Source organism: Marmota flaviventris, chromosome 7, assembly GCF_047511675.1.
Source record: "Marmota flaviventris isolate mMarFla1 chromosome 7, mMarFla1.hap1, whole genome shotgun sequence".
NCBI lineage: Eukaryota > Metazoa > Chordata > Mammalia > Rodentia > Sciuridae > Marmota > Marmota flaviventris.
In genome coordinates this window covers 35,799,113-35,816,088 of record NC_092504.1, presented here as the reverse complement: position 1 = coordinate 35,816,088, position 16,976 = coordinate 35,799,113, and the positions used below count along the sequence as shown (strand labels likewise).

The 16,976-nt window shown below is 36.1% G+C and overlaps 1 pseudogene; it reads left to right on the top strand.

Moving 5' to 3' along the window:
* Window positions 1–994: 994 nt before the first annotated feature.
* Window positions 995–16,976, top strand: part of LOC114094499 (EKC/KEOPS complex subunit TPRKB-like) — a 49,960-nt pseudogene continuing 33,978 nt past the window's right edge.

Genomic DNA, 16,976 nt, shown 5'->3' with positions numbered 1-16,976 from the left:
TATATATATATATAAATGTATAATATACATGTATATTTCATATACATGTATATGAAATAATGTTTGAATCTTTTAATGAAACTTTACCATTTGGAATTTTCTATTAGATGTACTTTACAATTGATTCTGATATATACAGAGCAAAAAAGACATTCCAAAATCTCCCGCTGGATATTAATTGAAGTAAGATTTAACTCAGAATCCATTTGATGCTAGGTTAACTGTGCCCTAGATATCTATAATTAAGGGATCATTTTATGGGCTGGTATAACTATTGTACAGTAAAAGCGAAGCTAACTTGGTATCAATACCTGAATCTCTTCACTATCTCTGAGATGTAAGATTCATAATAACATACTCATCATTTTTATGATTTCTGCTGACATAAGGCACAATTCTTTTAGTGGGATTTCTTCAGGTTGAAGGAAGCAAACGACAGGAAATAACTTCAAGCTCTGAACATAAATTTAGCTTTATTTGTTCTTTCTCCTTTCTGTTAATTAGCTTTCCATTAATGTGACTGAATACCTGATCTATTCATCTTATAAGGAGAAAAGGATTATTTTGCCTCACTGTTTCCAAGGTGCCAGTCCATGATCATTTGGCCTTCTTGTCTTTGAGCCTGTGGCAAGACAAAACATCATGGAGGATGAGTTTTGATGGAAAAGGCTGCTCACTTCATGGCACTTCATGGCAGCCAGGAAACAAAAGAGATAGACAGGAAAGGACCAGGGTCCCAATATTCCCTTCTAGGACACAACCATGTTCATCCTTCCATGCTCATCCATGGTGCCATATGTTGCTCCTCAAGCCTTTAACACCTGGGCTTTATCTGTATCCCTAACACCAAGAAAATGAGTAGTTTAAAATTACTTGTCCATTTATCCTTCCTGATGGAACTATGAGTGTGGTCTAGAAATGCAACATGCATGGGCAATATAAAAATAGTATAATAATTAGAAGAACATTAAATATTTTGAATCATGATGTTGTAATGAGGGTAAGTTTACAGGCAGGGTTGATCAGGAAGTATTTTGAAGTTAGAAAATAGTATCTGGGCTTTCTATTTTGAATATAAACCTGTGTTGGAATTTGAAACAGAATTTTAAAATGGCAGTATTACTAATATGCTTTGTAGAGATCTACAAGACTAAGTTGGAATTTTTATCACTTTATTTCATTATTCACATACTCAAAAAATATGGGGAGAAAATATAGTCTGTTTTATGAACTCTTCTCCTTATAGACAACCTATGGTAAATGTGTCTGTATATTACACTGCCATATATATATGCCTAGCAGTTTTTAATCTTTCTGTTGTCTGTTTTTCTTGTCTTTCTCCAAGTATACTCATGATATTTGTTTTCAGAATCAGAATTTATACTACAGGCAGTATTTTTTCTGGAATTCCCAGTCTCCTGATGATGGTACTACAAAGATACAGAACAGCTTAAACTGACTCTCTGATCCTCTCTGCTCTGTTGTCATTCTGGTTTTCTCTCCATGTTGGTTGAGCATTTATCCTTTTTTCTTTTCTTTGTTTCAGGCAGGAAAAGTTCAATTTGGTTACGTGTATGGCATGAGTGCCATTGGCTGCCTTGGGATTCATGCCTTACTGAACTTGATGAGCTCTGCAGGGGTGTCATATGGCTGTGTGGCCAGTGTGCTAGGTTACTGCCTGCTCCCCATGGTCATCCTGTCCAGCTGTGCCATCTTCTTTTCATTACAGTAAGTGTCTGTGTGCACTGATGGACCCCACATGCATAATCATCATTAAGGCTTGCCAGACCAGTGCAAAAGTTAAGCTCTTTCTGATCATTTTGGCAATGGAATTGGGGAAACCATGTCTATTAAAAGCTACACATGGATTCAGAAAATTAGATTGGTTTTGGCTCAGGTGCTATTCCTATTTCCATGATTTAAAAAATAAATTAAGCCAAGCGATTTTTAAAGCTGGCACTTTCTAAGTTGCCACATTCTTCAGTGTGAACTATTGTCATGGGTAATATAACAACTACAGAAAATTCACTTATTTGATTTTGGAAGAGTAAATGCCTGCTGAACATTGACAAATTGCTTCAGCTCCCAGGCACTCTGCCTTCTAGGCTGGAAGCAACTGTTCTTTCTCAGCTGGTCTCCTTGCAGTGCAGAATTCCCAGGAACCCTGATGAGGATATTAATTCTGGAGAACTTTATAGCATATATACTCATTCAATACATTTTTAAAGTTTTCTTCCTTCACTTACACAGTTGATATTTGCAATTCAAAACTATGAATAAGGATACCATAGATACAAGCTTCTGTAGGGCACTTTCCAGCGTATCTGCCTATCACTACCACTTTGGTGAGAGAAAGCAAGTGATATCATGATTCTTGTCACCTGCCATGTTCCAAACCCACTTGGAAATAAATATTTGCCTTTAGTGTTCATTCATTCTTTTATATCCAAAGGAGAGACAAGTCTTAGGTTATTAATGACATTGGATAGGACATTAAGAATTTGCCAGTGCAAGCATGAACAACTTACAAAAGCTTTTAATATTTTTGTGTTCATAGTTATAATTATTTTCATAATAAACAGTTGTTGTCATAACATTGTTGAGAATGCCTTAGCAGTACTCTTTTTGTTTAACATGGTCTCATTCTTAAAGTAATGTTCATTTAAAGCAATATTAATTTAGAGCAAACCCCTAGTTTATCATTGATCACTCAACATTTAAAAAAGAAGAAAATAACAGGAGATGGATACCTTGAATGCATTAATATAATGTGATTTATGTTTATTGAGTCTTATCCATGGAAAAAAAGTCCACATTTTGCATATTGTGTTCTTTAGCAAGTTGTTCCATTTACTGGGTTGCTTAGTACATAGGCTGGACATGATAGTACAGAGTTTGGGTTCTACTGCTACTTTGTCAGACACTTTGTAAAAGAATAGTATTTTGACCACCATTTAAAAATTCAAAGTTTTTAACATTATTTTCAGCAAAGTAGAGACTTAGGGCATTTTTGGGAGCTGCTTTAGACAGGAGCTACCTATACACTGTTAAGTCCTGAGTAAAGAGGTACTAAACTGGTATTGTACCCATTGCAATGCAATTGGACCTTACCTCTGCTAGGATAAGAGAGGTGTAGCTCCAGGAGTGGGCATCACCTGATGGGGTTGGATTACACCCACTAGTTTGTTGTAACCCTACCCCTTGTCTCACTTGAATGGCTTCTGCCAAATAAAACCTGGGTTCGGGGCATGCTCTTTCTATTTCTTGCCTGCCTTGCCCTCCTTGTGGAAGCTGTGGCTGAGCAGATGTCACTGAACCCAAAAAGGTACTTTCTGTGTCTATGTCTTTATTTAGTCAGCCAAAATTCACTTGGAGTGACCCTGATTGATTTAGTCGCATGTCCCCTCAGGACATTTTAAATGGTTCAGAGTATTAGGGGGAAAATAAAGAACTAAAACTCTTGAATTTGGTAAATCACCCAAAGTTTGCACTTTTTATTTTCATTCTGAAAGTATAAAGGATGATGTGTCTGAGAAATGTCTGAGAAAATCAACTTATTAAAAGGAAAGACTTATTTTGGCTCATGGTTTCAGTCAAAGGTTGCTTGGGTCCTTTGCTTTTGGGTTATGGAAAGTCAGAACACCATGGTAAGGAGCACATGGTAGAACAAAGCTGCTTACCTCATCACAGCTGAGAAGCAGAAAGAGAGAGAGAAAGGGGCTCCCAATATCCCCATTAAAGCCACGGCCCCAGTGACCTGATTTCCCCCACTAGGCCTCACCTTCTAAAGGTTCCAAGGCCTCCCAATAGTAACACAGGCTGGTGACCAAACCTTTAGTATTGAGCCTGGTGGGGACAGTTGGGATCCAAACCCTAACAGATGGTTTAAAAATATTTTAAATTATATTAAATGGGAATAACTATCTGACCTCTAAGACCATTAAAATTGCCTTTTTAGGCATATTACTATATCATTAAAATTAATTATATATAATTTTAAATCTTCCATCATGGAAACATACACATTATATCACTCCAGCAATTATTTCTAATTGGTTTTAATTAAACCAATTAATATAGTATTTGGTGCCATTAATATTTTTGTTTTATTAATAATCTAAAGTATTATAAGCTGCACTGTGCAATTTCTTATCTGTTTTACTTTTGTTCAATTATTAAAAGTTAGTATTTCTGTCATTCTCACAAATAATAAACAAATAAAATTCTAAACTTGAAAATATTCAAGTTTAGAATCAAATCAGGATCAAATGATGTTGTGTAGTTTGATGGTGGAAAGAACGATGCACTAGGAGTTAAAAGATCTTTGCCTAGCACCCACTTTGCCAGGTAACTATTGTCAAGTTACTTAATTGCTTTAAAGCTAGACACTAAATCCTGAGATTGTTCCTATCTCTTATGTCTTATTTTCCTAAATAATTATTTCTGTATTTTTGTACTATTATTATTTTGAGGAGGCGAGGGGACCCAGGGATGCTTTGCCACTGATCTGCATCTCCAGATCTTTTGAATTTTTATTTTGAGGCAGGGTTTTACTAAGTTGCATAGGGCCTCACTAAGTTGCTAAGACTGGCCTCAAACTTGTGATCCTCCTGCCTCACAATCCATTCTATTTTACACATGAGGAAAGAAATTTACTTTCTACCACTTCTACTTCCCTTTTTATTCTCCAGCTGGCTACACTAAACTATTTTATTTGTCCATTTGTTCTTAAAGTACAGATTGACTCCACAGTTACTTTTTGAAAATACCAATTTTACGAATTCTTTCCAGTATGGATGGATTAAAAAATTCTAAAAAGTCCTCATGTTAACCTATAAACTATGTACTTGGTGAGGCACTGGGAGGTCCCACAGATATGTGCTTTCCTATTCCATGGGTTCTCTATTTGAGCTGTGTCAGGGTTTTATATCTCTGACAAAAACCTGGGAGGTAGACCTGGGAGGAGTAGGTTACCCTGCTAGATTTGATCTCTATTTTATCTCTATTTACCTTTCCTCTCTGATCCAGTCATCTCACTTCTAATGTAAGGCAATTGTGTCCTTTGTCTTTGTTCCAGAGGCACCTTTGGAACCTTGTCAGCCCTGATCGTCATTGGCTGGTGTAGTCTCTCAGCCTCTAAGATCTTCATTTCGGCCTTGGACATGGAAGGACAGCAGCTTCTCATTGCCTATCCTTGTGCCTTACTTTATGGACTTTTCGCCCTCCTCACAGTCTTCTGAAGAATGTACGAGATGGCTTTGCAAGTCTCTTTTTTTTTTTTTTTTGCTGTTCGGGTTATTCTGGAAGTGTATTAGCATTCCAGTTGGGTGATATGATTTCTGTTTTATTACTGTTGAGAGAATAATAAGCAGAGAGGCAAAACAGCACTTAAGGGTGGTTCTTTAATGGCCTTTTTGGTTTGAATGATGTTTTGCTTTCCAATTTGGTGCATTAAAACATTGTAAAATATTTTAAAATTTAAAAAAAGATATAATTGCTGAATTGATGGACACTAGTTTTCTAAATTCTGAGAAATTATAAGTAAATAAAATCATGCTTACTGTTTAGAAGAAATCTATAGTAAAGTCTTCTGAGAAGTGTTCATGATTGCTCAAGCTGTGCATATGTGGCTGAATATTGTGCAGTTTGGCACCTTGGGAGAGTTCAGAGGTAGGTTATTCAGGGTTTTATTTAGCAGAGTGAAAAAACCTTCGATCTTTTAGTTCACTTACTTCAACAACTGTTCCTTGGTTCTGCTTAGATAATGTGTCAACTTTCTACTTTTTTAGTCCCTCGCTTCCATCTTACTTGGTTTAGATGCTATGGTCTTTGATTTAATTTCTCCCTTGCCTGGATCCTCAGTAAGCTTGCTGTTTTTCTCCCTAAATACATGAACGTTACTAGAGGCAATCCCATTTCTTTCATGATAGTTATATTATCATATCTGAAATGGCTCCTCAGTACTCTCCTTGAAATTACTACATTTTCATAGTAAATTTGCTTTCATGCTAAGATGACTAAATCACATCAGTTCTTTACTGCTTACATCTTCAACAATTATTCCTCATTTTTCACTGTGGGTTGTTTATCTTTTTGTTTAAAAAGAAAAGAAAAGATAAGAAACAGAAGGAAAGTGTTTCATCTTCCCACCACCCTCTGTATCTACCTACATGCATTGTGACCCTCTGTCACTATCTTCTGCTCTTCACAATCAGCCCCTCCACTTGTATAACCAGTGTTTTCTCTTGACCTATCATTCATATCAGCACATAAAAAATGTTTCAATATCTCCTTTCTTAAAATTTAAATTTCCAATGTAGCTCATTTCTCTATTCCTTTTTGTCACAAAAATCCTTGAAAGATTTATCTGTTGTCTCTGCCTCTATTTTATCACCTGCTATTCTCACTTCCTCCAAGTCAAGAGTTCATCACCTTATCCATCAAGAACATACTTTATATACAGAGTTATGAAAAATTGTGCTGTATATGGGTAATAATGAATGTAATGCATTCCACTATTGTCATGTATTTAAAAAATAAATTAATTTGGGGCTGGGGATGTGGCTCAAGTGGTAGTGCGCTTACCTGGCATGCACCGGGCACTGGGTTCGATCCTCAGCACCACATAAAATAAAATAAAGATGTTGTGTCCACCGAAAACTAAAAAATAAATATAAAAAAATTCTCTCTCTCTCTCTCTCTCCAAAAATTAATTAATTAATTTATTAATTTTAAAAAATCACCTTTGTCAAATCAGGTCAGAAGAGATTTCTCTAAATTCAATGGTCAATTCTCAGTCTCATTTAATTTCAGCTCTTGGGGTCTCTATTGGATCCCTCTTCACCAGTCTCTCCCAGTGTCGGTGCTGAGGCCTTTACTTCTTCAGTTGACTTCTGAAGTGCCATGTTCTCTGTTGATTTTTTTTCTGTTACCTTACTGTTGGCTCCTTTTCAGTCTCCTTGACATTCCTTTCTCCTATTTTTAACCTCAAATCTCTTCTCTAATATTCATTTGTTATCTGAGTTCATTTAATTGCATAGCTTTAAAAATCTAATGACTCCAAAATTTCCATCTCCATCCAACACTCTCTTCTAAACTCTTGAATACATATCCAATTTATACTTAATACTTCCATTTGAGTTTTAATATAATAAGCTAAAAAATGTGAGATCTGGAATCAAACCCTTGATTTCTAACTATTCAACCTGTTCTCCTCAAATTTCCTCATCTTTTTCTTTGAGAACCAGAAATCTACCAGTGGCTCCATCTACAAGCTAGTAGTCAGTCTTTGTTACTCTGATTTTCATGTCAACATCTAGTCTATCAAGTATTTTGACTCTTTAATCAAATACTTCTCAAGCATAAAATATGTTGCATGAGCTCCTTCATGGTCTCTTCTGTTGGCTAAGGAAAGAAATCTCCTAACTAATTTCCTGCTTCCAGGCTTTCTCACCAGGAAGTTTTTTCTACATTTCAGTATGTGTGCTCCTATGAAAATGTAAATTTAATTATGTCATCCCAAGTCCAAGATCCTTTTACAGCTTTAATTTATATTTACAATAAAACTCAACCTGCTTTGTATAGCTCTACTTGTATTCAAAGAGTGGTCCCCAGAACAATAGCATGAGCATTCCCTGGAAGGTTGGTAGAAATTCAGAATCCCAGGCCCAGTCCCAGGCCTCATGAATTAGAGTCTGCATTTTTACAGGACCTCACATGATGTATATGCACATGAATGTTTCCTTAGCTAGCATTTGAACAACACTTGTGTTGCCTGCATGCTGTGACCAGGATTATCTTCTTAAAATTCCCTCCTTCCATTCTTTCCCCTTCTCACCAGTTTTATTGTTTCTCAAATGACAAAATGTATCCACCTTAGTATACAGTCTACCTGCAACATCCTTCATCCAGATCTTTCACATTGTTCAGGTCTCTGTTCATATTATCACCTCCCCATGGAGGCCTTCACTGCTTGTTCATTTTGCAACAGTTCATCCACCTACCTTAGCTTAATCTCTCCTATTACCTTATATCTTAGGGTAATTATTTATTACTGAAATTACATTATCCAAACTTACTTTATTTTCTTCTTTCTTTATCTTCCTCTGTCCCTCTGGAAGATAAACAATCTGAAGCCAAAAACTCCATGTCTATACAAAATTTATGACAAAGAACAGGAGATTAATCTTTGTTTAGAGTGTGAATGAATGAGCAAATTAATAAATGAATAAGACTGTGATTGGATATTAGTCATTATGGTGAACAAGACACCTGAAACTCTGGTCCTTTGAGAATGGGGAAAAACAGATAACAAAACAATAGAGAAACAAGGTAATTACAAAAGTGTGAAAAGCAGCTAAGGTATGAATATGTGAAAAAGAGGTCAGAATTGCAGTGCATGTTAGATTTCTATAGGTTAACAAACCATTATTGGATCAGTTAATTAAAAATTATGGCATCTGGAACTGGGGTTGTAACTCAGTGGTAGGTCACTTGCCTTGCATGCATGAGGCACTGGGTTCAAATATCAGCACCACATAAATATAAATAAATAAAGATATTGTGTCCACCTATAACTAAAAAAATATTTTTAAAAAATTATAGCATCTATATAAAAAGTCATGAGAAGAAAATACTAAGTATTGCTGGGGCTGGGGCTCAGTGGTAAAGTGCCTGCCTTGCATGTGTGAGGCACTGGGTTTGATCCTCAACACTACATAAAAATAAATAAAGATATTGTGTCCATCTATAACTAAAACAAAGTTTTTTAAAAAAGAAAATACTAAGTATTTCCATAAAAATAACAAAAATAAAAGTAACAAAATAACAATTCCTCATGACAGAATTGTTAAATACCTAAGAATTTATATTAATATGTATATTAATATTAATAAACAGAAATATAGATGGTCTATATGATAATTATAAAAAGTTAGAGGTATATTTTAAGTAAACTTGACTATAGAGACATATATGTTATATCCCTGAATGATAAAACTGGAATTCATAAAGAATCCCCCCCCATATAAATGTGTCTATTTAATATAATTAAAACCAAAGAAGTATTTTGTTAGTAGTTAACAAGTTAATTCTAAGGTTAATCTGGAAACAAAGCAAATATGTAACTGTGAAAAATTAGAAACTATCTAAAAACATATTCCAATTGAAAGTGAGTTAGCTAAACTATTCTTCATCTCTGGGATTGACTGCTAGGTGACTATGAGACTATTTTGGAAGAAATCTTGCATCAGGAGATGCAGGTACTAAGTTTTCACAGTTTGGCTATTTTCTGAAGACCTACTATGGGTTTGTCTAAATGCTTTACATGTATTAGCTCACAATTTTATGCAGTGCGTTATCATTTCCTCCATTTAACAAGTAGGGCTACTAAGTTACAGAGAAGCTAATCATTATTCAGTGAATGCCTAGAATTTGATCAGCAAAGCTTGATTCCAGAGCCCATAACACTGCTTGCTACCACCTAGGAATGTGTCTACTGTTTAATCTACTCAAATTTATTCCTTCTTCTTGACCTTGGCTAATGCTATACAGGGTCAAAAGGCTTTAACTTCTGGGGGAAAATAAAACAATAATAAAATAGAAGAAAAATGTAGATTGTCATACAGAATTAAAATGGTACCTGAATGACTCCTGGACCTACTGCTGAACTCTAGTTTAAATAAATGAGGCAGATTCAGATCTAGTTAGCATGTGGATAGAAAAATTTCACAAAATGTAGTTCTTTCCCACCATTCCAAAATAGATGAGCATTATATAGATTTGTGTAGATTGGAGGTATTTCTCTTATTAATTTTAAAAACAAATTATGAAATTTATTTGTGGTGAGAAGAGTGGGTTTTATAGGACAAATGATAAAGTGAATGGAAACTCATGGAGTACATTACATAAATAGAAATATCTTTTTGTTTTAATAGACCCCAGCAAAGATAGTCTCTCTTTTCCTCAAATGCTTTCAATTTCTTTTATCTGAGAATGTAACATTTTTTCACTTTTCTGTCTTTACTGGTTGGATAAAAGTTACACATTATGTGTGAAGGATAAATGGCACATTTGGAGTCAAGAGATGGCCTTTATTTCTACGGGAATGATTGGGGACATGTGCTGAAAATAAAAGTCCTGAATTACTCAGACTCAAGCGCCCCAGTTCACAACAGTTTAACTAGGGCAATGGCCTTTGTAACATTTGATGACAGATGCTTTTCTAACCTGCTCTGCCTCCAAGTGAGGAATGCCAACTGTAAAGCCACACACTGATAACATCCTGCTCCTCTTTTGTTTAAAGCACTAGGGGGTTCTACTTTGTTTTTGTGCCACAATCATAGGTTTATATCTTTCTAATACTGCTTTCATCCCTGAATGGAAGTCTGAAATTATTTTTTCAAAGTTTCAAAACCAACTAGGCTTTCACAGGAATCTCCATGATGGTAACCATATATTTAAAAACAGAGAAAGATTGAGGGCGGGGCACGGGGGGAATTGATTGATTTTGATTTTGTTTTGTGAAGGTAGAATTCATGGACTTTTTACTGTTGATGAGCCAGGCAACCTGGTTGAAATTTTATGAAAAAAAACTTTGACAAAGATGGAAGGAAGGAAGAAAGGATCCAAGGAAGGAAGGAAGAAAGGGAGCCAATCCATCCTAGGTTCTAATCTGGCTCTGCATATGAAATATAAATAACTTGGTGACTTTGAGACTATTACATAGCTTTCTGAATCTCATTTTCTTCACATGGAAAATGGAGTGAATGATGTAGAGTTTGCAAGGTCCTTAGGAGATTAAATAAGATGCTGCACATAAATTACCTTGCCTACTGCCCTAACATATAGTAATTACTCAGTAAATGGAAACTTGCCACAGCTGTAATAGATCCTCTGGGATGAGATTTCAGGAGAAGAGTTTTGCTGTTCCATAATATCATGAATAAAATTATGGGTAAAAGGTGATGACTAATTGATACACATATTTAATGGAAAACAAAACAATTATTTTGGCATGGTGGCGCAACTAATGGGTAGGATAAGGTCAAGGTTGGCTAAACTTTTTTTAAGCATTACTAGAAATAATAATGCAATTTTATAAATTTGGAAAAAAAGTCCTTTGCCAAAGTTTCATTATTTGGCTCCCAAGCTTCTGACTATCTTTCCTATGCTGAAAGCATTTCATATATCCTAAACCTCTTTCTGGTCACTAGCAGCCCATGAATTAGGATCAGCCAATTGATTCTTTTGTTCAGCACCTGGAATCCAGATAAAGGGGTACATGGGCAAAAGGGTGGTTAGAAATATTTGTGGAAGCAGAAGGCCAAATTTTATCTGTGGTAGTAGCTATGCACGTATCGTGAAGTTTATATCTCACAAACAATTTATATCTGGCAAGATCTGCACTTTTTTTTTTTTTTTGGTCTCTTATGAATTATGTCCTTTTTCCAAACATATTATATCCCCTCACATTAAAGTTGATCCTATGATCTATCCCTTATTATTCTTATAAATCACATTTATTTTTTTATTGATTAGAGTCAACTTCTGTGGTTTGCTTATAAGAGCTCCTATGCTATAGGTAAACATAAACATTTAGTAATCTTGGTATCAGCAAGTCTTTGGATTTCACATTAAGTTATCATAATAGAGAGAGTTAAAATAAGTATCATGCTTCACATTGTCTGAAAAAATGTTCCATGGTATATGATGTAGCACTCACATGTAGAACATTTATCACCTAAACTGTCACTGCAGAGGTATTTTTATTACAGAAAACCACACATACACAAAAACAGACAAAATAGCACTTGAAACTGCCTGTAATTTAGGGAGATTTTTTTTGGGGGGGGGTAATGAAAGTATAATTCTGGAGATAGATTAAGAACCTGGGTTTTACCTGTCCCTGCAACAAATCTAAGATAATTTGAAAACGGTATTTAACTGTCTATACCAAAAGAGAAGCCATGGTAGAAAAAAAGTAGTGTGTAAGGAAGAGCATCTCAAATATTTCACAGAAGTTGAATACAGGGAAGATTAAGAGTGGCAAAGAATACCATTCAAAGCCAGAATACTTGGAGGGTCCTTCCATTGACCAGGTCGCACTGAAATCACAGAAAGCCAGGTGTGGTGCCTCACATCTTTAATCCCAGGAACTCAGGAAGGTGAAGGAGAAAAATCACAATTTTGAGGCCAGTGTCAATAACTTAATGAGACCCTGTCTCAAAAGAAAAACCAAAGGGCTTAGGACGTAGCTCAATGGTGAAGTGCTCCTGGGTCCAATACTCAGTACCACAAATAAATAACTAAATAAATAAATAAACAACAACAATAACAAAAAGTAAAGGCATTCACATCTGTCTTGCCTTTCAAAATGTGCAAGCTGAGGGATTCACCCTTATTTAATAAAAAAGTGTGTACCTTATAGATAAAAAGCCATTTCAAACTTTCCTTGGAGGAGTCATTTACTAAACAGGGACTAAAGAAGGCAGTATAATAAGTACAAGTAAGGTTGCTCTTGTGTCAAAAGTGTATTAAATAAAATTTTGTAGAATTCTTTCAGATTTCTGGGGTCTGCTTAGAATGTGATTATTTGTAGAGACACCATAATCCTATATAGTATTTCCATATTCAATATTCTTTTGCCCAGGGAGTTTGCTGGAACAAATTCCAAAAACATATACAATAAGAAAGGGTATTTTATTCTCAGTGCTATTTTGTAAACAATAATTACAAAAGTATTTATTTCATATCTATTTGTATATGACCCTAGGCTGGTCTCTCTGCAACAAATCATAGTCTGGTGCAAAGCTTTTCATACCTACAATCTATACCTATTTATCTGCCCTAGGGTCATGGCTGCTATTAGAAAACATTGCTTAATTAAAACAATAAATCAGAAATGTAAATAACTACTCCCTGATGAATGATACACATTAATACCAACTTGATCTCATTAGAAATCCACTTCCAGCAAGATTTCCCAAGTTAAATTCCCTTTAGCATAAACTCTTTTCAATAAACCTCCCGTTATTTATAAACATAGATAAAATAGACCATTTAGGTAGCCATTAGTATTTGCTTAAACATTGTATTTTCACAGATTATTATTTTAAAATAATGATAAATTCTATTTACTAATCCTTCTTTTCAATCATAGCTTGAACTCATCTTGAAAAAAATATTTCTCGTAACTGGGAGTAGAATGAAATCATCCAGAATATTTAAAAATGCTTATCAGAAACATCCTGAATCCTGCACACAACTGCATAGCACATCAGAACTAGCATTCATTTGGTTGTGAAATTTTCCTAAGTGAATTAGTCAGTTTTTTGTTGCTCAAATCAAAATATTTGAGTTTTAGTCAGCTTTTCCATCACCGTGACCAAAAGACCTGAGAAGAACAATTTAGAAGAAGAAAAGTTTATTTTAGCTCATGGTTTCAGAGGTTTAGTCCATAGTCAGCTGACTTAGATGAGGCAGAACATCATGGCAAAATAAGTGGTAGAAAGAAGCAGCTCAGGACCAGCCAACAAGGAAGCAGACTGCCCTGCTCATGAGGGACAAAACTTACATACCCTCAGTGACCTACCTCCTCTAACTACCTTACCTGCCTACTGTAACCACCTATTTAAACTGTATCGGTGGATTGATCCACAATTAAGTTACAGCACTCATAATCTAACCATTTCACCTCTGAACATTATTTTATTGTCTCACACATGAACTTTTGGAGATACCACATATCCAAAACTTAACAACTTGATAAGAACAATTTAAGGAGGAAAAGTTTATTTTGTGCCCATGGTTTTAGAGGTTCAGTCCATGGTGGGCTGACTTCATTACTCTGGGCTCAAGGTGAGACAGAAAGAATGTCATGGTGTAAAGTATGGTAGAAGACAGAAGCTCAGCTCATGGCAGCCAGGAAGCAGAAAGCAAGTGAATAAGGAGCCAGGGACAATATATAATCCCAAAGGGCACATCCCCAGTAATTTTCCTCTAGCCATCCCCTACCTGTCTACAGTTACCATCCAGTAATCCAAAGTATTAATCCCTCAAATGGACTAAGCCATTTATTAGGTTATAGCTTTCATAATCTGATTACTCACTTCTGAATATTCCTACACTGAATATCATATAGCCAACACATGAACTTTTCAGGGGATACCTCATAGCTAAACCATAATGCTAAGTGGCCCAGTGCTGTAGATACCAGCCTCCACCTCAACTCTTGGTATGGCTGTATTTCCATTTCACATTCTGAGTTGTGAGAGTTAGGACTTCAATATATGAATTTGGGGGCAATGGAAGTATGCAATCTAGCCCATCATATTGTTCATGTCTGGAAAATGATGTATATTAGACATTCAGTGAAAGAAGACTGATGTCAAATTTAATGCTTATTAATGTCAAAATTAATACATAAGCATTAAAATATCACCTGTTTATCCAAGTCATTTCCAGTCTCTTCCTCAATCTGATAAGAAATTTTTTATCTTCAAATCCCTATGACCAATTGCCGCAGTCTGGCTGGGCACAAAATAATCGAGCCACCACAAAAGCCTTGTAGATTCAAACAGTAACTCTTTATTCCCGAACTCTCACTGGCACTCTACACGCACGTTCTGGGAAAACACACTCCCTCCACCGGGCTCTGCGTACCAATACTCTCAGAACCCCGTGAGAACTAAATGGAAACTCCAAAGGAGTGGGCGCCTGAGGCAGCAGGATACGCCCTAATCCTGGAGCAGCCCTATTCCAGCAGGATCCACCCTAAACCCGGAGCCACCCTAATCCCTGAGCAGGGTCACCTTTCAACCCCAAAATGCCATGCGTCATTCCTACTTGGCTATGGCTCTCAGCAACCAATCTCCTCTTGACTCTGATGGTCACTGCCACCAATTCCTTCCCTCTATATACATAAGTGTACATACTCCCTTCTTGAACCTTGAATGCTTGTGACTGATTTGACCAATAGTATAGTGGAAATGACGCTGTGCCCATTCTGAACCTAAACTTTAAGAGAGCTAACTATTTTGGTTTCATGGCTTTTGAAGCTTTGAGCCATTATACAGGAAGTTCAAGCTACTCTGCTGGAATTAGATGCTACAGAAAGGAGAACTGAGATCTATAAATAGTGAAGGAGACAAAGATATCTTTTAAAAATGATTCTTCTTGGTGCATTATAATTATACATAATAGCAGGATTCATTGTGACATGAGGTTACATGCACATAATATAATTTGGTCAATTTCACTTTCTATTACCTATCTTTTTCCTCTCCTTCCTCTATTCTACTGGTCTCCCTCCTAATTTCATGAGATCCCCCTCTTTTATTCGTTTGTTCTCTCTAGTTTTCACAAATGAGAAAAAACATAATGATCCCTGAGTTGCTGAGTCGGGCCTATTTTGCTTAACATATGCTCTCAAGTTTCACCCATTTTCTGGCAAATGATAGAATTTTATTCTTTTTTATGGTGAATAAAATTCATGTGTGTGTGTGTGTGTGTGTGTGTGTGTGTGTATCATATTTTCCCTAGTTATCTGTTGATGGATACCTAGGCTGGTTCCATTACTTGACTATTATGAATTGTGCTGTAGTAAACATGGGTGTGCATAATTTGGTTTTGGATACATACTGAGGTGTGGTATAGCTGGGTTATATGGTGGCTCCATTTCTAAAACTAAGCTGCCTCAAACAAATAGCATCTACCTAGAGAGCATGTGGATGAAAACTCTGACTAGAAGAGCTTTATCTCTTGACCCGTCTCCATCAACACCATAACTACTTCTGTTCTCATTAGGGATCACTGAATCCCCTGCCTCCTCCGTTTTACCATCTTGGAGATAGAGTAACATAACTTTAGGGAATAACTTTGCACTAGCTCAGAATATACAATAGGCAGGAAAGGCTGTCTTGTCATCTGTCCTTACCCAAGAGGTTAGCTAACTCTGTCCAAAGGGAATTCTAAGCTTCTAAACAATTTAATAAAATTAACATATATTTTAGGAGAGAGTTTTGCTTTTAACATAAAACCAATTTCACATAATTTGAAATCTATTCACTGAAGCAAGCATCCACAAAAATGGTTCTCAAATATTCTTGAACCTGAAATGCCTGAAAAGGTGTCAACATTTCTAGCATGATTTTAATGAGAAAAAAAATAAAAGCAGACTTCTATATATGGCCAGTCATTAATCACTGTAATGATAGCTAGGAAATAAATTAGCTGATATCATCACTCCTTTGCCTTCAGAAGCAAAGTAATCATAAAGGGACCATGAAAATTTGGTTACATCTGAACACAAATTTTTAAAGAGTGATGATAATAAAAAATGTTTAAAATAAAAGTTTCTTGTTATTGTTAAAAATGGAGGATTCTGAGAAGTTTAGGTTTGCAGGCTGCACTTCTCAACTCTTCATGTCACATCTGGTGTTTGCCTCAGATCATGACATTTTACCCTTGTTCTTGCCACTCTGTTCCAGGGTACCCCTGTGAATCCACTGAGAACACGGGACCCTTATTGTATCCTGTTATTTCCTCATGTATGAACCATCTCAAGGGACTGCCTATCCATGTAAGTGTGTCCTGTACCTCATCCTCAAGTTCTTTGGTGACTGGAGCAGCTTTTGATTGCCCTCCATTTGGCATCTGGATGCTGCTGTTTTTAAAAAATTGTTCCATCTTAAAAGAAAACTCTCACTAGGATTCTTTGTTCCTCAGTTTCTTCCTTTTCTTTCACTACTCTTCTTCCATCCTGGGACATCTCCCCAGGACAGATATCATGATGTCTGTACTGTCCACAGCAGAGTTGTGGTAGGGCAGAGGAATAGGTTGTCATGAGACCACAGAAGATATCTGGAGATGGAATGTGGGGCCTAAGGTTTGTTGAAAAACGCTTTCAAGGAAGGTCAAGTGGCAAGTGAATGGGCAAGTAGCACCTCAGTTTCCTCCAGTGCTCTGCTAGAAATTAA